Genomic DNA, 22,779 nt, shown 5'->3' on the forward strand with positions numbered 1-22,779 from the left:
GAGTCGGGTTGCTTGGGAACGCAGCCCAAAGCGGGTGGTAAGCTCCATCCAAGGCTAAATACGGGGACGAGTCCGATAGCCGACAAGTACCGCGAGGGAAAGTTGAAAAGAACTTTGGAGAGAGAGTTCAAGAGACCGTGAAACCGCCCAGGGGTAAACGGGTAGGACCGCTCACCGCGATCGCGAGGGGACTCAGTCCGCTGCTTCACGCCGAGGCGCCGTCGTCGCCGACGAACGCGCCGGTGGCGGCCGCTCGTTCCGCGGGCGGTCGTCTGCCGCCTCGTCGGCGTTCGATTCCCGGGGCGCCGGCATCGGACGCACTTCCCCTCCGATCCGTCGTCGCGACCCGTCTCCCGTCGGGCCGGTAGGCGCGCGGCGTCCGCAGGTCGCAGACGAGAGTCCCGTCGCCGCCGCGCAAGCGGCGGTCGGTGGGATCCACGCGCTCTTCTCGACCGGGCCCGTCGCTCCACGTAAAGCGCAGGCACGGCTAACCGACGGAGACGGGCAAACGCACCTCGCCCTTAGCACGAACGACGCAGCGAGTCGCGCGCGGCCTCTTCGCGGAGGTCGCGAGCGACGCGGCCGCCCGCGCGCCGCGACCGCGCGGAAACCCCTCGCAAGGGGGGCGACGCGCGTTGCGGTCGCGGGACACCTTCCGCCCGAAAAGCCGCCCGCTGCCGCCGGTCAGCGACGAGCATCGGCAACCTACCCGACCCGTCTTGAAACACGGACCGAGGAGTCCCAGTCGACTGCGAGTCGTTGGAGCCTTTCACTTCGCGAACTCCGACGGCACAGCGAAAGCGAGAACGTGACACGACGTCGCCGTCTCGCTTCTGGCGGGACGGCGCTTCGAAGCATCGTTCCCGGGTCGGGTCCGCGCGTTCGCCGCGACGCTCGCGTCCGGCGTTCCCGCTCCGACTCAGGTGTAGCAGGCGGCCGGGGACCCGAAAGATGGCGATCCACGCCCGGTCGGGACGAAGCCAGAGGAAACTCTGGTGGAAGTCCGAAGCGCCTCTGACGTGGAAATCGATCGTCGGAACCGGTGTAGGGGCGAAAGACCAATCGAGCCGTCTAGTAGCTGGTTCCCTCCGAAGTTTCCCTCAGGATAGCTGGCGCCAGCGGGAGAACGACACGCAATTCCGTCCGGTAAAGCGAACGACTGGAGGCCCCGGGGACGTTGACGGCCTCGATCTACTCTCGAATCGGAACGGGCGAAACGGGCCGCTCCTCTCCCGATCGGAGGCGGCCGCCGTTATGCGACGACGAATGCACGGTGCCAAGTGGGCCACTTTTGGTAAGCAGAACTGGTGATGTGGGATGAACCGAACGTCCGGCTAAGGTGCCCTACGCTTCGCCCATTAGATCCCCGAAAGGGTGTCGGTCGATATAGACAGCAGGACGGTGGCCACGGAAGTCGGAATCCGCTCAGGAGTGTGTAACAACTTACCTGCCGAATCGACCGGCCCCGAAAATGGATGGCGCTGGAGCGAGCGACCGATGCCGGACCGGCCGGGCGACAGGTTGCGCGATCGCCGGCGAGGCGACTTTCCGATGCCCGGTCGAGTAGGAGGGCGCCGCGGCGTGCATGGAAGCCGCGGGCGCGAGCCCGGGTGAAGCCGACCGCGGGTGCAGATCTCGGTGGTAGTAGCAAATATTCGAACGAGACCTTCGAAGACCGAAGTGGAGAAGGGTTCCGTGCCAACGGCGGTCGAGCACGGGTCAGTCGGTCCTAAGAAGCGGGCGAAAGCTTCCACGAAAGGCGCCGGATCCGTCGTTTAGAAAGAAGAAGAAAAGAACTGCTCTCGCGCGCGGTTCTTCGATATCTCAGATTTACGCGGCCGGCCTCGCATCGAAAGGGAATCGGGTTAATATTCCCGAACCCGAACTCGGAGAGTGCCCGTCCGTCGGCGGGAACGCGGCGTGCTCTTCCTAGCAGCGCGTCCGTCGTCGAAGCCGGCGGCCGGGCGAAGCAGCGGCAACGCAAGCGAGCCCGGAGACGTTGCCGGGAGCCCCGGGAAGAGTTCTCTCTTCTTCGTAAAGGACCGCGTCCGTGGAATCGGCTCGTCCGGAGATACGGATATGGTACCTGTAGAGCGCCGCGTCTCGGGCGGCGTCCGGTGCGCTCTCGGCGGTCCTGGAAAATCCGGGTCCGTAACGAATCGCAGCTCTCGAGTCGGTCCGTACCCACCATCCGCAGCAGGTCTCCAAGGTGTACAGCCTCTCGTCGATAGCGCCAATGTAGGTAAGGGAAGTCGGCAAAATGGATCCGTACCTGCATTGTGCGTTGGTGGGTGCTATTGTTCCATTCGTGTTTACTGTTGGGGCTCGGTCTGTCTATTACTATGTCTGAAGCCCCTGTGATCTGTTTCAGTTTCGTGTGAGTTCTATGTGTTGATAATACCTTAACTTCTACGATATTAACTGAGTTACTAAGAACAGCGATACACACACACACTCACACAAATACAGAATCAAACGTATGTATATATAATTATAATTGAAGAACAGAATTGATAAACCGGAGCAGGAGCACACATGAGGAGTGAAAGTGCCACTGAAGAAGTCGCAGATGTGTGACGTAAGGCTTCCGAGCATGGACACGAGTTAATATAAGAACAGTTATAACCGCGTGAAGGACGAATGTTTTGTGCGTTTGATAATTTTGACAAAAGAAAAGGAAAACTATCCCGAAATACAACAATACATATATACAACGTGCTTCCTTCAGATTCCACCTACCAGGTACACTAATAAGGTTTTGGTTGATCTTAGCCAATATATTAGGAGACAACCCAAGGTACCGTGCAGTGGGGCTGAGCGCGGAAGCAAACTTTAGGCTAAACGTTATCCCTTCACAAATGTTCATATCTATCCTAGCATTACCGGGCAATTTAAAATCCACTCATAATCCTCAGGTTGAATAATACGCCTGGATATTTAATCTTTCATCTTATCTTACTTAGAAAATACACAGCAAAATACTTAAGTAGTTGTTCATTGGCCAGCAGAGATTGTGAGGATAAATAATTAGCATTTTCAGCCCTGTCCAATCCCATCATTCTATGGCTAGGAACGGCGACATCGATTGTCAATTACATCAGTTAGATGTCATTTGTTAATAATTCACTGCTAGAACGATTTCGTTGGTAAATGCAGTGCCGTAAGCGAAGATAATATATTGAATCAATAAAGATTTTATATATAAAACAATCATTAATTAAGTTGTAGTAGTGTTGTCATTAATGTTTTTAGCCTCTTTCCTGAGAAATGGCATAAAAGTTGCATATTTAACTCTCTGTCTGTTTCAGTCTTCTACTACTACCTCTCTCTCTCTCGCTCTCTCTCTTTAACATACAGTCATGTTTGTATACAAACTTAACTTTAATAGTGATAGAGGTTTAAACATGTATAATATAAAGAAAAAATATTGTGACCGGTACATGTATTTTGTACAATGTCGTTCATTATTGATACAGTAGAATGCGCTTCAGCATTGGACAACAAAAATATCATGAAAATAAGAAAAAGTAATGGAGTTGATGAATTGACTGCAAATAACCGCTCCTTCTTTATACCTGCTGTTAATTCAGCTTTGCCATCATTAGGTTTGCTCTATACGAATTTATATTCACCCACGGAAAAGAAAGAAAGAATAAGAGAAAATTATCGCCAGTCGATCGAAATATAGGGAAAAATAGTGATTCCATTCATATTTTATCATTGCATTTCAATTAAAAACGGATACTTCTTTATTGTTGTTCCTTCATTTCAGTGCAAAATGCTTTTGTGTACGTAGCCTTATAAATAATGTAAAAACATGAAATACAAAATTATAGCAAAACTCTTTTAAGCCAAACGATGAACATTCTCTCCAAATACAACAATTCATTGCTTTTGTTCCAAGCAGATCCTATACAGATGCAACGTGTCTACACAAACTACGCTCAATATATAAATATTCAATGATTTTACAACTTCCCATGAATATAAATCATTTGCATACAACAATGCTACGTGGTAAACTGTATTCCCTTCTGATTGTACTAAGATGAGATTTCTTCTTGTAAACAGTGCGTGTCTTGTACGCATAATTCAAGCTAAGTGTGTGTACGTGTATGAGCATGTGTATATATATATATATATATATATATATATTATATATATATATATATATATATATATATATATATATATATATATTATATATATATATGTATATATATATATATATTATATATATATATGTATATATATATATGTATGTATGTATGTATAAGCTCAAAGTGATTGTGTGCTGTGATTGCATGCTTTTTTCTACTTGACTGTACATACTTAAAGTGCTGGGCTGCTCTTTTAAAATTAAGTATGTATATTCTTTATTTTCTGTTACCTGAATATTTGCCTCCAGCTTGAATCTTTCAGCAGCAATGTATTCAATATTCACTGTCACCAAAAGACATGAGCTCCACTGGAACCACGGATAACATTTCCTCAGGTGTGTTTATGCATACGTCTATGTACAGAGTGATGCAAATGATATGTAGTGATAAGTGGATCCGTACGCGCAGGTTAGTGTGTGGGTGTGTGAAGGAGTGTGGCCTAGTGATGAGTATCTTGCATTTATGATCGCATGATTGTGGTTTCGATTTCCAGACGGGAAACCAATTCATTTTACGTGGTCATATACCTGAGGCACACCGAGCACCTGTACAAACAATTTTGATTTGAGTAAGAGAGAGATTTAATGAACAGCACGTATTATTCTCCCCAAAATCACCACACCAGGCTGTTCATCATAAATAGAGAAACAACCATCTGTCATTCCTCCATAAGTGCCACATGCTTTTCTCGGTATTTTCCCCATCCTCCGCAAAATTTTCTCTTTCTTCTTTCTAATGAACGAAGAGCCATTCTGGTAGTGTCACATTTTTCCTGTCTTATGTTTCCAATCCAATACATTCACTGTGTACGTTATTTTGACTTTTAGTGCAGTGGTAGAAAGAGCGTTGATAAAACAAACAGGAGAAATGGAAAGTGTACAAATATATATTTTACCCGGTGAAAATTTAGAAATATCATTAGTAAATGGTGAAATTTATCATACGGATGAGGAAAAAGTAGCGCACGATGAAAGGTCGAGCTATCTGCATACGCATAGGCATTGGTCGATGTAACGGCAGGTATATCAGTGAGTTAGAAAAGGGAGAAAGCTGTGGAAGAAACAGGGTCTCACTAATGTGGATTTTTAGTTGAGAGAGCTTCGTAAGCATAATCGACGATGGTACACTCACAGACGCAAGTTGCAAAAGATTATTTTCATTACTGCTGAAAACTTCAACTGGCAGATTGTTGGAGGACAAAGCCTGGTAGAATGTGTTACACCAGTGTATCCTTTGCAGGGTGGAGAGAGATATGAAATAAATTGCTAATTCCGAAAATGGGTGACAATTTTTCAGGCATTTTAGATATTGTCTTTTTTTTACTCTTATATAGCGTCAGCTGATATACTGCATCCTCTGCACTTTCTATCACTCCCTATACAGTGGACAAGTCATTCGGTACCCAACTGATTGTTTTGATGAAGAGCATCACGACAAGATGGGTACTGACAGCCCGGTCTCTTGCCATTTCCGATTTTATATTAGTACCTGCAACATTGCCCTATCTTCGGCCTAGCTTTGCACAGAGATCACACTACCACTTCTGCCTTGAGTACTTTTATCATCCAAAATACAAAATGCACTCTCACACGTCCTGAATTTTCCACCCCTTTCCATGTAAATCTCAGTTCTACAAAACATTTACCCACACCATTCACCACTTACCATCCCATACACGCTCCACTTCTACCCCACACGCATATACCCTACACCGTTCAACTCATTACTCAACAATACACATACACACCATTTACGCTCAAACGGCATTAATCTGTATCTACACACACGCACAATCGCACCTTCTTCATACTCCCAACATATTAGCGTTCACCGCACCACATCCCTCTTCACACTGAAAATAGTTAAAATAAAAGCATACTCCTACACTTCCCAAACACTAGGACTGCTGTCACAATTCAACCGAACGTGCATATCCAGTGTAACCCATTTAACATTCTCATACATGCGTCAGATAAACTCACACGCAAATATACGGTTCCATGTATACATTTACACGCGCAAAGATACAAAGTGTATAGGAGCAAATACTAGCTTCACACATATTATCCAATGGGCGTATATACGCACAACACAAACTGAGAACAGCGGGACAAAAACTAACATACAATCATACATACACATAGAACGCGTGCAATATATACGCGGACAATATGTACATACACACATGTGCATATGCACAAAAGTATGTCGTATAAAAAAATAAGAACGCACACACGCATGCACAAATGCACACACGCGCAAGCTCTGAAGGCACAATATCTTCATGCCTCAATCGCCCTCTACATCCTCCGGGCATTTCAGTAGGCGGTGACCGTCTACTTGAGAAACGTTTGTACTATTCTCTCTGCGTTATTTTCCTCTCCTCATCTATTCTCTTTGCAGATTTGCGTAACAAACAGACGTAATAAGATTTTTACTTGTAGTTTTCCTGAGGGTAAGCGTAATATATACAGTTTGTATCATTGCACATGCGTGTGGGAAATATCAATGTATGCAAGTGAGTCCATCTTTTTTATTTGATGGCAAAAGCTGGAATCCAGGAACTGAGAAGAAATATTTTTATATTATTTTTACTGTCCTGTTATAGTATTCACTTGACATAATCGCTAACAGTGGTGTAGTTAAGAGTTAGGAATGTATTGCTATTTATAACGACATTATTACATCCTGATTAGTTCAAACATACACACAAATGCAAGTAAATTAATATGATATATTTCGACTTACATTAGCACATGAAATCTTAGATGATGACTATCATCATTATTACAGATGCAAATACAAATAGTATTCATACATTTTGATAACATTATAGAAGGGATCAGGTTCTTCGCTTAATACTAAACATATTTACGTGTGAATCTGAAAGTCTCGAAGTCTAACAGAGCAAAAAAAAAAAAAATGGACCCTACAAAAACTTGCAAACTCAGTTTGGAATGTAAATTTCAAGCAATCTGTAATATACCTAAGACTAAAAAACAAGTGATACATTTTCAGTCTTTAATATTGTTGTTCAATTTCTAGGAACATTCCAACCAGCATGCAGGAATATTTCTACTAATTTACCCATGGAGTTAAACTGGAGTTTACTCGATCCATATTATATCTGCTATATATCCTAAATTCAGCAACGAAATTCAATCATGCCCGCATATGGCTTAGTTTCTATAATTCTTATAACGTGCCTGAAGGTATATGAGCACAACTCTCATTATACTTTTCAAAAAACGAGCCGAAAAAAAAATTGCTCTCGCTATCTCTCGTATTTTTCTATCTGTATAATATGCATAGTGGAGGCGCAATGGCCCAGTTGTTAGGGACTCGCAGTCGGAGGATCGCGGTTTCGATTCCCAGACAGGACGTTATGTGTGTTTATTGAGCGAAGAGACCTAGCGCTCCACGAGGCAGGGGATGGTGTTGACCCCTATTGTACACTTACGCCCCAAGTTTCTTTTATAACGCTGCGAAGGACTGGCGTCCCGTTCAACAGAGAGGAACACATACGCCACAGAAACCGGGAAACCAGCCCCATGAGTCTGGCTAGGCTTGAAAAGAGCGCATAAAAATAATAAATAATATGCATATGTGTAAATACTTCCATTTACACACACACACGCATATATATATATATAATATATATATATATATATATATATGTGTGTGTGTGTGTGTGTGTGTGTGTGTGTGTGTGTGTGTTTATATAAATACATACACAAACCCAGACACACACACACATATGTATATCCGCACAACAGAAGCGAGATTGAGAGAGATTTAGATGAAATAATTTTATTGTTAAATTGAGACCCATTGTAATTGAACAATTATATTAACAATTATAGACGTTGATGATGATACGTACTACTGCTATCAGTACTACTGCCACTGACACCACAACAATAATAAAAGTGATGGAAGAACGGTAGTAGTGTTGACCGAATAATCATTGACTCCATTGAAATGTAAACATTTCTGGAGTAATATTAGAATTCAATGAAAACAGGGATGTTGTTTACGACATTCCAAAATATTGCCAAACAATTATTCTTTTAAGTGCAGCCAATGTAAAGAATCCTTGACGTGCCCACCAAACCATGACGCCTTTAGCCACGGACTCATTAATTGAAAAACAATTCGAACTTAGCGCGTTCACCGATTCGTGACATCTGGGCCACACGCTGATTCGTCAAAATACAGTCTGAATCAAACGGAGGGTATTTAATAGATAAACCCAACCATTTCACAACAATTGTCAACTGCGAAACACAACTGTCACTGTAGAAACCTGATGATTGTGTAACGTATTAAAGTACAACTTTATATCAATAAGGATATGGATGTAATATATACGTCCAGGTTAAGTCCCACTGCGGGGAATCTTGGCAAAGTGTCTTTTACTATAGACACTGGCCAACACCAATCTTGTGAGATTTTTGGTTGACTGAAAATGCATGAAAGTCTTACGAGTGGATTTCTTAGACAGAATCTAAAAATGGCTGTTCTACATTACTAATAGTTTAAGCTCAGGTAGATATTCTGCTTACTGGTTATTATTGTGACGCTTCACCCTGTATATACAATATATATTGCTAGCTGGACACATACACACACATATATACACACACGCACACACTCACACACACACATATAAGTGTGTATACAATAGCCTCTGTCTTTGAAAATCGTTTTGAGTGGATTTCTTAGACGGAAGTTTAACGCCAGGAAGATCTTCTGCCAGCAGGGGAAGCGAAACCCTACTATCCTCTAGCAAACAACAGGATCGCGTGATAACTCAGCTTTGAACTAGTTACGACATACTCAATCGTCAGCATCTGGTTACCAGATACTGGCGATAATTAGGGTCCGCTGCAGGCAGCAACATATTGCAAACAAAGTGACCATTTGTATATACAGTATACCACAGCAGTATGTACTAACTTAAAAGTATCAGTAAAATTGACTTTACTTTGATATTATCGACGGAAATCAAACGAAATGTATACTGAATAAAATATATTATACATGCAAACATTATACAAATTTGAAACAGAAAACAATAAACATTTTCAAATATATGAACAGAATATTAATTTTAAAACGTTACAAAAGTATGCACAGCCTAAGTTTTATTTGATGTTTTCAATATTTGGTGTGATTCCTTTTGCTTTCAATGACTGCATTGAGTCTTCTGGACATAGAGTCGACTAAACTTCCGCATAGAACCGATGAAATCGAACGCCATTCAACCTGAATGATGTTTTTCAACTGTGTTTCATTACGGTTTTTTTTCTCCGCGGACTTCCTTTACAAAGCACCTCGCAGTTCTGCCTGCTGGTTATCTATTGGTTTTACATCAGGTGAGAAACTACGCGAAGGCAACACCTTTATCTCTTTATCTGGTAAAAAAAATTAGACGTCATCTTTGAAGTGTGTTGAAGGTCATTAACATGTTGGAACATGAAATTTATTCCTAGTTCCTTGATGCTTTTCAAAGTTGTTTGCTGTAATATGTCACAATAAAGCATCGAATTCATTGTTCTCCCAATAAACGTGAGTCCTCCCACAGCAGCCACACCCATGCATCCCCATATCATGACATTTCTGCCGCCGTGTTTTACAGGAGGCACGGTGGACTTTTGCTATTATCTTTACCTGGTCGTCGCCATATACGTTTAATACCATCTGACCCAAACAAGATGATTTTTAGTCTTGTCAGAAAAAAAGAATTTTATTCCAAAACGCCTTTCCCTTGCTCACATCGACCAGATTAATGCCTGGAAGTGAAAAGAGGCTTCCTACGAGGAATGGATCCATTAACACCACACTGGTTCAAACTTCGATGAACTGTTTGTGCTGATACATATTTTCCGCAAACAGGAGACCAAATATGATGTGGTACGATGACTGTCGTCCAGCAAATAATGATAGACATGGCAAATATAACACGCAGTTAAAACAGAAAGACGAAATGAACGTATGGTTATTGCTCAGCCGTAGAGTAGCTTTGTACTTCTGAATTACTTTGGTAACTATGTTTACGCTAAATATTCGTTTGCTAATTAACTTGTATTCTAAACCATTCTTGTGCAAATTAAAAATAATCTTCTTCAAATCTTTCGACAATTCTTTTCCTTTTCTTGCCATTTTAATCACAATGAAGAAGATTTTCCCCACAAAACACAAATCAAAATTCCTGCAAATGCTATAACAATGACCGGTGCAAAATAATCAGGAGAAATTTATTAGAGTTGAAATTACCAGCTGTATCTGAATGTAGTAAAACAAGTGGATAAAATATTGAATATAGCAAATTTACTTCAGGTTGTACATATCTTTGTGAAGTTTGAAAATTAATATTTCGTTCACATCTTTGAAACTGTTTGTTGTTGTGTGTTCCAAATTTGTATTATGTTAGGATATCTAATATATTTTATTCAGTATAAATTTTTTGTTTGATTTCCCCCCACATTATCAGAGTAATGGCAATTTTACTGAAATATTTTAGGGTTGCACATACTTCTTTGAGATACTTTATATATATACATATGTCTGTGTATCTCCTTCTCTCTTTCTCTGTCTCTCTCTCTCTCTGTATATATATATATATATATATATGTATATATATATATTTATATATAAATACACATACATATATATAAATATATAGTATACATACGTATATCTGTGTTTGTATATATATATATATATAGGGAGAGAGAGAGGGGGAGAAAGAGAAAGGAAGAGAAAGAAAGAGAGAGAAAGAGAGAGAGAGAGATAAAGACACACATACATATTTCTATATATGGCCTGAGAGTAAGAGAATTAAGGGAGAGCTTGTGCTTGTATAAAAAACAAATTGGGGAAAACTGGAAAAACCAGGGGATTCGAAAGAAACACTGCATGTAAGACACAAAGCTGTAATATATTGGTACTTCATATGGAGCCTCATAACTACGCATAGAACTGTTATTTTGATGAGTATATACGTACAGATTCAGTATGTATTGGCATATAGCAGTTGGTGTTTATGTAAGGAAACGTAAAGGAAAATGGACGATAAATGGGCATTTATTTCTCGGTAATCTACTCCAATATGCTGAACTAATCACGAACAGGCTATGGCGCATTTACATACAAACATCTATATTTTTCCCCATATTTTCAACTATATATATATATATATATATATATATATATGCAAACGATTATATATATATATATATGCAAACGATTACGTCTGTAAGTTTCTATCAATGTGCGTGTTGTGTACGTTTATTAGTACATACTTTAAATTGTATCTCCAAAATCAGGAGGTACTCTCTCCCCCACCGAGTCTTGCTTGCATATTATTGATAACCTATGTGAATTTCAAACTTTTCGATGTAATATTGCCTACGTTATTATTACACAGCGTAACGAATATTGCATTTCATGGTTACGTAATTTTGATAGATTTGGAGAAAAACATACTTTCGACAGAACTTACTCTCATTGCTATGGCCTTATATTAGTCATTTTTGTTTCTGTCCGATTTTTATATGCACACTTTTTTATAAACAGAAACTTATGTGAAAATGTATTAACCGTTCATTTATTTCGTATACCTATAGCTATCATTACTTATATATAAAGAATATTTTGAAATTGGTGAAACAATCCTCATATGCTGCTTAACATGTGTAATGAATACACGATATTTTGGAAGAATGGTGATTTTGACGCCATGTCTATTTGCATGCGATGCACTTTCCGTATATTTTTTCTTCCATTCAAGATTAAGGATAAATTTGCTGTATTTTATTTTGAAGGAAAATGAAACTTATGTTTTCATGTAGGTTGTCTGAAGGGCTATACGTGTTTTATGAGGTACAGCAAACCAATAACTTGAAACAAAAAGTATATCTCGATCAACATGAAACTAAAGTAAAATATTCATAGGCAAAATATATTTTCTTGCAATATATATCTTTACTATTATAAAATGTTTCGTAAGCCCAAAATGTTGCTCTTTCAGTAAACGAGAAAATTGTTTCACCATTCCATAGTAAAATTGCTTTCCTACACTTTGATATCTTGGCAAATTTCGATATCTTACGTTTCTGAAGAAGCTGGAGATACGATAGTTTGAACAAAAGAACCGGTTATTGCAAGCAAAAATAAATGATATTGAAATAAACGCATTCGGCCTAGCTTGTCTTAGGTGGGTCGCTTCAGCCAGGGGCAGAAAAACAGAAGTAGTGGGATCGTGCCTGTGGATTTTCGTCGACTGACAGCCTCTTCGATACAGCTGAACTGCATTCTCTCTACTACCACGGTAGTGGACCACCATGTCTGCAGCTGCACGGTTGAATCGAATAAAAGAATGAAATAATATATATATACAGGGAGAGAGAGAGGGAAAGAGATAGGAGTGCCTGTGTAGCAAGTAGCTTTTTTACGTATAACATAGTTCCGTGTTCAGTCCCACTGCGTAGCACCTTGAGCAAGTATCTTCTAGTAAAACCACGGGTCGATCAAAGCCTTATGAGAGGATTTGGTATACGGAAACTGAAATAACCCCGTCATATATAAATGCGTGTGTGTGTATGTGTGTGCATGTGTGTGTGTCCATCATCGCTTGACAAGATGTACTGGTGTATTTACGTCCCTCTAATACAGCGGTTCGACAAAAAGACATCGATAGAATAAGTATTAGGCTGAGAAATTTCTAGGATCGATTTGCTTGACTAAAGGCGGTACTCTAGCATAGCTACATTCAAACGATTGAGACAAGTAAAAGAATAAATGTATATATATATATATATATATATATATACAGACACACACGTTCACATATATAAATACACCGGACCACACACATACGCATACGCAGACACACAGAGATTCACTCTTACACAATCACTCATACACACACATATATGTGTGTCTGTGTTTTATTTATTCCTTTTGTTCTTTTAAATTTGATAATTTTGTATCTTTATATGTGTATATTCTTCTATATTACCTGGATATCTCCTGTGGGTATGAAGTAGTTGTAGGAGGCAGACAATGAGAAATAATTATATTGACAGTAAGGGCATTATGGCTGTGCTGAAGATCATTTGCTTTGACAAAGCACACTTCCACGATTTAGCGGAGAATTAGTTTTACAAGATGAATTATCAAATGAAAACAATTTACGGCAAAACAAGCATGTAATTTAGAGATCTCTGTTGCTAGTCACGCAGGTCAACTAGGAACGCTAGGTGAGGGTCTAAAAATAGTTTACAGGGTTCTCACTGAAATGCAACAACTCAGTAAGCATGCTATCTTTCAAACCTAAGACACTAAAGAACACTAGGAGAATAAATATACGTACAGCACTCGGTGAACTTTACAAGCGTGAAATTACATGTATTTTAAAACACCGTTATTGATAGCTTGTTGATATAACCGAATGCTATGATTTAGGAAAAGGCTGGAGTCTTGTGTCTATTTCAGTTGAGAATGTTCAAAAGAATTCAACTATTAGGGAAATCGGCAACAATCCATGTCCAAAAGCACAATAAATAGTGGCTTCATATTGACTTTATAACACCAAGAATAATTATATGAGTTTTCAATGAAAGTCAAATGCTAGCCATATCTTTATTATTGCAGTGCTACAAATTGTGCAAGATATAGAGATTATTGAAAATTTACATTATTTTCATTATTTACAATTGACGGATATTTGCCCTCATCTTGTTTGTTCTTAACACAACATTTCAGCTGATATACCCTTCAGGCTCCATCAGGTGTTACAGGGAATTTTTGAACCTGGATTCTCATTCCTAAAGTATTTTCGATGTTGTTGCTATTATTATTATTATTTTTTTTTTCTTCTTTCAAATTTGCTTCCATTTCTTGCCGAGTGTCTTCCCGACTCCTACGGCAAAGAAACTCATAGTATACAATGGTAGGCCATTAAACCAAACTCAGTAGTTCGTTCATTTTTTTTATTTTTTTTTTTTAAGTTAAATTAAAATACATGAGCAGCAACAGTTCTCACATCGACAATGGTCTTCTCAATACGTGTGATATACCAGTTAAGACAATCTTTTGCACTTCTTGCAGGGATGGTAAGCCAGGGATCATTCTCATATAATTTTCGGTTCCCTTCTTGATCATTCCTAGTGCTCTTACGATCACTGGTATTGTAACCGCCTTGAGATGCCACATTTTCTCAATTTCAATGAGTAGGTCTTTATATTTTCTGAGCTTGTCAAACTCTTTCGCTGAGATATTATGATCACAGGGGATGCTCATGTCGATCAATAAGCAAACTTTATTGTTTTGGTCTTTCACAACAATATCTGGTTTATTGGCCTTGATGGTTCGGTCTGTATGTACTGGAAAGTCCCACAGAATGGTTACATTTTCTCCTTCAGTTACAGCCTCAGGGTGGTGATTATACCACTTGTCGGCAGTTTTGATATTGTAATGCCGACTTATTAGCCAGTGGACTTATTATTATTATTATTATTATTATTATTATTATTATTATTATTATTATTATTATAATTATTATTATTATTATTATTATTATAATTATTATTATTATTATTACTATTATTACTCAGATGACTGCCAGGAATCGAAATCGGAATATTGGTGTTAGTAGCCCGCGCTCTTAACCACTACGTCATATGCGGGCTAACCCCAAGATTCCGAGTGACCTGAATAATAATGATAATGATGATGATGATGATGATATAGATGATGATGGTGATGATGATGATGATAATAATAATAATAATAATAATAATAATAATAATAATAATAATAATAATAATAATAATAATGATAATAATAATAATAATAATAATAATAATAATAATAATAATAATAATAAACACCGGGGACGTTTAAGATGTAAGAAGGAAAATACAGAGCTCCGAAATCTATCCACAAACATCGAAAACAAAGACACCCTATGGGGCCAAAGATTTACTAACAAAGAATTGGACTATATCCGAGTAAGTAATACTAATTGAAATTTATTACTATTTTCGAAAAGAAATGATGTATTTTGACTCGATATTATCTCCACCTCTAACACAACACATGTAAACATGCGTGGAACAACACGATCATCCCCGACCTCAAACACCATGTACAAAGGAACTACGAAGAAATTAAATGCCACCGATACTATTCAACCCAAGAATAACAATCGAGCGGTACGTACATTAAACTTACAACAAAAAATGTACGAAAAGCTACACGTGCGAAATAATGTGACAACAGAAATAAACGGACCGGTACCCTACGAAAATGACGACCGTCAAAATCATGGGCCGGACGTTGTACCTCATGTCCCGCAAATAAAACCCAAAAGACGTAAATGGACACGTGAGGAATACATTTCTATCTTACACGCATACTTCACAGCAATGCTCTACCCAAAAAATGAAAATACAACAACACATACATATAAAATATGGAAGGAAAATAATACAGATATAGACTTGGATACAGCAATGAACCCTAATAAATTAGCTAACGTACGAAGATACATTCTCAAAGCCAAAAAAATATCAGAAATAGAAATAGAACATTTAAAAGAAAAGATACGCCAGGAAAATGTAGATAGAAGCCACACAACAATGCCCAATAATATAAACACTGAAACTGTAAAACACGAAGACAAACGCAACATTCCCAACAAACACGATGTAAACAAAGAAGGGGAGCCTAATGATTATGATAATATAAAAAATAAAATAATCAAAGAAATGAAAACCACAGAGCCCAAAATGAACCACCGACCATACCTCCCACGAATAAAAATAAACGCAATAACAACACCAATTATAAACAACATAAACCTAGCCGTCACTGAACTAGCCACTGAAACAAAAAAAAGTGATATCACTGAACTAAATGACTTGATATACGCAGCAGCCACTGCAGCCACAAAAGAAGCTGGATACTCACCCAAACCCGCCCAAACAGGAGTACCACCACCCAAACAAACCCTGTGGATAAATAACATCCAAAACAAAATAAAAAAAATTAGAAAAGACCTGTCGATTCTTAATGAAATCAGCAAACAAGCAACGCTACTGAGCAAAAAAAGAGAACAAAAATGCTCCGCAAATATAACATCACAGAAAAAGATTTGCCGGAGATAAAAGAAAAGCTGAAGCAAGATATCCTTGCCAAAGCTCAAAGGATCCGCCGGTACGAGAAACGCCAACGCTTCTTTGAACAGAACAAATAGTTCAACTCCAACCCCAAAAAGTTCTACCAAGAACTGGGAAAAAATAAAATAGAAGTCACTGCAGCACCAACGGCAGAAGAATTGGAAGAATTCTGGAGAGAAATATGGTCGGCGAACGTACAGCCAAAAAAAAGGAGTATGAAAATAACAAACTCGGCATCTGAACAACTTTGGACCAACATAACAACTGAAGAGGTCACACAGGCACTGCAAAAACTAAGCAACTGGAAGGAACCTGGGCATGACAAGATCCCCAACTTCTGGTTGAAATATCTAACAGGAATGCACAAAAAGCTGGCTGAAAACTTTAACAGCATACTAGCAGAGCCAGAGACAATGCCTGAATGGTTCACGAAGGGGAAAACCATCTTAATTCCCAAATCAAATGAAACAACAAAACCAGAAAACTACAGACCAATAACCTGCCTCCCTACTATGTTCAAGGCATTTACTGAAGTGATATCGCAAAGGCTAAACAAGCACCTGGACGAAAACAAACTGCTCCCAGAAGAGCAGAAAGGATGCCGCAAAGGCTCATATGGCTGTAAAGATCAACTAATGATTAATAAAGCCGTAACTGAAGACAGCCACAGAAAGAAGAAAGGCCTCAGTATGGCCTGGATTGACTACAAAAAGGCGTTTGATAGTATCCCCCACACATGGATCCTCGAAACACTAGCCATTAACAAAGTAGCACCAACAATCATAAAATTCATAGAGCACTCTATGAATAAATGGCAAACAGTCCTACACCTCCGAACAAAAGAGGGACTCATGAAAACCAAAGACATCCCCATTAGAAGAGGAATATTCCAGGGAGACACGCTCTCTCCACTCCTTTTCTGCCTGGCACTGTCACCTCTATCTGATATGCTAAATAGAACTGGATGCGGATATAAATGTTACGGCAAAACGATCAGCCACCTTTTATATATGGATGACCTAAAACTATACGCTGCAAATGACAAACAGCTGGAAACACTATTAACGACAGTTCATGGATTTACCAAAGAAATAGATATGAAATCTGGATTAGAGAAATCCGCCGAAGTAACCATGAAAAGAGGAAAACTAGTTAAGAATAACACTATCACACTAGATAAAACCAATGAACTAAAAGAATTAGACCAAAGCCAAACTTACAAATACTTAGGAATCCATGAACTAGATAAGACACAACACACACAAATGAAAGAGAAAATAAAAAAAGAATATTATAGACGAGTTAGATCAATACTAAAAACAGAGCTCAATGCTAAAACAAGACAATAGGTATCAACACTTTAGCTGTCCCAGTTATAAGTTACAGCTACAATATCCTTAACTGGACACGAAATGAACTGTCCAAAATAGATAGGAAAACAAGAAAAATACTGACAGGATCTAGGATGCATCACCCAAAATCTGACATAGAAAGACTATATATACAGCGTATAGAAGTTGGTAGAGGCCTTATACAGCTGGAAAACAACTACAAATAACCACCATAGGACTGCAAAAATACCTACTTCAGAAGGAAGGAAAACTGATCCAGATAGCAGCAAAACACGAGCAAAACAAAAAACTGTTCTCAGTATTTAAGGAAGCTGACAAATACAAACAAGAAATCATACCACCTAATAAACACAAAGAAGAAGAAGAAGATGATGAAGAAACAACAAAAGCTATAAAACAAATGAAATCCAAACTAAAAATAGAACAGCAACGAGCCATGATAAAACGATGGCAAGAAAAGCCCCTTCATGGTAAATACTGCACTAAACGAAACGCAAAAGAAATAGACAAAGAAAAATCCCAGCAATGGTTGAGAAGCTCAGAACTCAAATCAGAAACTGAGGGATTTTTAATTGCAGCACAAGACCAAAGCCTCCCCACCAGAAATTACCAAAAACATGTAATGAAAAGAAATATTACAAGTAACTGCAGAATATGTGGAGATGGACAAGAAACAATAAATCATATTATCTCTAGCTGCCCAGTCCTGGCTAAGAAGGAATATATTCACAGACATGACAGAGTTGGAACCTACATACATTGGAAGCTATGCCAACATTATGGAATAACAACAGAAAAAAGATGTTATAGGCACACACCAGAAAAGGTCACAGAAAACGAGAAAGCAACCATACTCTGGGATATGCCGATACACACAGATAGAGAAACTAAGGCCAACAGACCAGATATAGTTGTCAGAGATCATGAAGAAAAAAAATGCTTTCTAATTGATGTATCAATAACGGCAGATGACAACGTGTCTCTAAAAGAAATGGAGAAACTCTCAAAATACAAAGACCTGGAAATAGAGGTAACTAGAATGTGGAACCTCAAAACAGAAACAATTCCTATCATAGTAGGTGCATTAGGCATGATAAAAAAATATTCAGACAAATACATAACAAAACACCAGGACTTACAAACACATATAACATACAGAAAATTGCACTACTAGGCACTGCACACATCCTACGCAAAACACTTTCCATACAATAACCATCAGAGCATCACAGCACATACCCAAGGCACACAGAGCTGCGCTCGGTAGTGATGTGAAAGCACGCTATAAAAATAAAACTACTGAATAATAATAATAATAATAATAATAATAATAATAATAATATAATAATAATATAATAATAATAATAACCCGTGCCAAAACTGCGGCCTTAGATATTCTGAATAATAAATGGCAAGTAAAACCTCTGTATGGCAAATACCCAAAGAGAGCGAATAATGCAGATATCAACAAAGCCCTGACCCATCAATGGCTAATGGCCTCTGGCTTAAAATCTGAAACAGAGGGGTTTATCATAGCAGCTCAAGATCAATGCCTACCAACAAGAACCTACCAGGCCAACATATTAAAGAACGGCAGTAGCCCAACATGTCGTGTATGCCGACAACAAAATGAAACCATTGACCATGTTGTCTCCAAATGCAGTCTTCTAGCACCTACAGAGTACCTCAGTAGGCATGATAGAGCTGCACAATATATTCACTGGGTAATTTGCAAAAACCTGGATTTGCCCCATGAATACAAACTGGTGGGAACACAATCCACCTCCTGTGCTTGAAAATGACCACATCTCACTCCTCTGGAACTTCACCATTCAAACTGACAGGAAGATAGATGCAAATAGGCCAGACATTATGTTGAATGACTTCAGACAAAGAACATGCCTCCTCATTGATATGACTCTCCCAATCGATATAAACGTATCTGTTAAGACCTACCAAAAACTGAGCAAATATAAAGATCTTGAAATAGAAATCAGCAAAATGTGGAACCTGAAGACTAAAACATTACCTGTTGTCATAGGTGCCCTGGGAATGATAGCGAAAGGGACTGATTGCTACCTAACTCAGATACCAGGAAACCCCAAAATGGCAGAAATTCAAAAGATACTGCTCATGGGAACTGCTCATATCCTACGCAAAATACTCTCTATGTAATCCCAAGGTTTAAAACAAACTTTATTTATTTATTTATTTATTTTTATGTATTAGACATTCACTAGTACAACACCAAAAAAAAAAAACCTAAATTATATGGCACAGAACTTCCAACCTGTTGTCTCTTGAGGTCTCTGGGTGAGACTTGGAGCCAACTTGTACAGACATAAAGCACAAGTCAAACATAGAATGATAATAATAATAATAATAATAATAATAATAATAATAATAATAATAATAATAATAATAATAATAAAATAATAATAATAATAATAATAATAATAATAATAATAACAATAATAATAATAATAATAATAATAATAATAATAATAAGAAGAAGAAGAAGAAGAAGAAGAATAACAAAAATAGCAACATCGAAAATTACCTTAGAATGAGAACCCAGGTTAGAAATTTACCCCAAGTCACCCGATGAAGGTTGGACGGTATATCAGCCGAAACGTTGTCTCATGAACTTCAGGTTTCAAGCCTAAACTACTGAAACATCCTAAATATCATCGCAGGATTCTTTTACTGGCGAAGATTGGCCAAGGTTAGCTTAAAGAGTTTTCCTTCCTTGACAAAACAACCTGAAATGCAGAATCACAACTAGAGCTTTAAATGATGATAATCTGATTGATTTCGAAATAAAGTACAATATAAAAAATCGAAGAAATTTTCGGAATGGTAAATATCCAATTCTTACTCGAAATCAAATTGATCATATTTTCTAGATTCAGGTCATCGTCCTATCAAAACAAAGATAAGATTATGACTGGGATGTAACAAAACTCACAAGGCAAGGCAAGTTCCCTTCTACTTCTCTGGACAAAACATATTAAAGCATCAGTGAAAATTACACAGTTGAAATTAGTAATAGAGATAATGCTCTTCAAGGCTATTTCGAGTTAACTCTACCACCAAAATGTATGAGGATATAACGGAAGCCCATGAAAATTCTGCAAACCGCGAACAAGTAAAGAAAAGGAAAGAAATAAGTTCCCGTTTTAAGCGCTTGTCTCATCCGAATGAAAGAGACAGACAGCGTGTAGCTGAAGTTGAAAGGAACTCGAACGAAGCTTACATCTAACAACAAGGAAACTACATTGACCAGAGGGTAGAACTAATAGAAAAGCTAAGTTTGCATGGTATGTTATCAATGAAATAACCGGATTAGAGAAAACCAGCAAAGTTGAGATAAGAGCTGAAAGCCCCGAGGAGAGAATAAAGCGGAGGAAAGAAGATTTGCTATATTAAATGGACAATCACCCTTAAATCTTGAAGAAGATATTAACAAAGTATAAATAAATGATGTAGATAAATTCCGATATTTAACTCACTGCCTGCATAATTATATGTTGACACTGATTATATCCGTAACTGATTTCATTGGCACGTATTACAGGTGGATTTGTTTACGCCAATACAATTTTCGTGTCACTTTCTCTATTTCATCTCTCGTAATATGTTTTTACTTAATTATGTTTATACTTAGAAATAGATGCGTCGCGTTCAATTAAATGACAAATAATATATATATATATTTATATATATATATATATTGGTTGGCATCCTTTTTGTCTCGGGAGACAATGGAGTTGTGCATAAAGTCATCTAGTCCGGCTTTTACATTTCATGTCCTGATACATTTCCTGCTGTGGCTGTGTAGTCCTATCCTGGAAGAAGACTGTTCCTGGCTGGTTGTAATGCCATAGTTTCTTGTTGACGTCTTTTCCTGTCTTTCCATTTCTCCTCTCTCTCTCTGTCACTCCTTTATATATATATACATAGTTGCAAAGGAGGGATATGTTTGGGAACAATAACATGACAGTAGAGACATACAAGGAAACGGAAGGAAAACAAACACGGAGGGTCGTAAGACCAGAACGAGAGAAAAACAGTGAATGCTGGGAGAAACATGTTTCAAAAATGAGAAATGATAGAAGGGAGAGTGAAAAACATGTCCGCTCCTTTGAACATCCGTGCAGGAGTAGAAAGCTGGTCACGTGAGGAGAGGGGGAAACAAAGAAACAAAAGAACAGAGAAAGACAGACAGAAAACGGTGAAGGGGGAGCGAACGAAGAGGGTATTAGATAACTTTCTTTTCCTCGCGTATGCATCTTTCTTTTCCTGCAAGGACGTTGAAAAGGACGGACGTGTTTTTCACTCTCTCTTCTATCTTCTCTCTTCAAAAAATGTTTCTTCCAACGTCCGCTATTTTTTTAACGTTCTGGTCTAGCGATCCGCCACGTTCTTTTTTTCCTTCGGATTCCTAGTACGTCTCCACTGTCATGTTCTTTGTTACCAAATCTGACACTCCATAAATCCTAAATTATATATATCTATATCTATGTATATATATATATATATATATATATATTATATATATATATATATAAGAAACAGGTTGCCTGACCGCATACCGAAAAAATAGAAATAGCAGTCAAGAATGCTTATTTCTATCAAAGTTAGACTCCGGTCATGACAGACCCTGCAATTCACATATGCAAAACAGAAGGAATAGATAACGAATACGAAGTCTAGCGGTTATCTGTGAACATCATGTTTCTGGATTATAAACATATTGAATATATATTCCATATATATTTTTGATATATATTTAATATACATTGCATATATATTTCACATCCTTCTTCAGCACAGCTTTCCATTGAAAATGATTTATCATAGACTTAACAAATGCTACGTACCTCAAACCTTCCGACCATGCGACATCAAAATATTTGAAGAGAGTGAGCAAAAGCTAAACCTACATAGACGTTTGAATTCATAAATCTTCCCTCCAAAATTTTGCCATGCGCATTGCAAAAATAGTTCCATAAGATGGGGAACAATTAGGTTGTCATGAGGGAGTGAAAAATCCAAACAGTAATATAATAATAAGAG

At 38.6% G+C, this 22,779-nt stretch overlaps 2 long non-coding RNA genes across 2 annotated transcripts; one reads left to right on the plus strand and one right to left on the minus strand.

The window, feature by feature from the left end:
- Window positions 1-842: 842 nt before the first annotated feature.
- On the plus strand, window positions 843-20,075 carry LOC118762425. The gene is made up of 4 exons (XR_004998174.1): window positions 843-1,251; window positions 2,636-2,642; window positions 6,808-6,817; window positions 20,064-20,075. It is a non-coding gene; the product is annotated as an uncharacterized LOC118762425 (long non-coding RNA).
- On the minus strand, window positions 1,545-2,273 carry LOC118762426. Its single transcript, XR_004998175.1, has 2 exons — window positions 1,835-2,273; window positions 1,545-1,796 (listed from the first exon to the last, which is right to left on the minus strand). It is a non-coding gene; the product is annotated as an uncharacterized LOC118762426 (long non-coding RNA).
- Window positions 20,076-22,779: the final 2,704 nt, after the last annotated feature.

This window comes from Octopus sinensis, linkage group LG3, assembly GCF_006345805.1.
Source record: "Octopus sinensis linkage group LG3, ASM634580v1, whole genome shotgun sequence".
NCBI classification, from domain to species: Eukaryota; Metazoa; Mollusca; class Cephalopoda; order Octopoda; family Octopodidae; genus Octopus; species Octopus sinensis.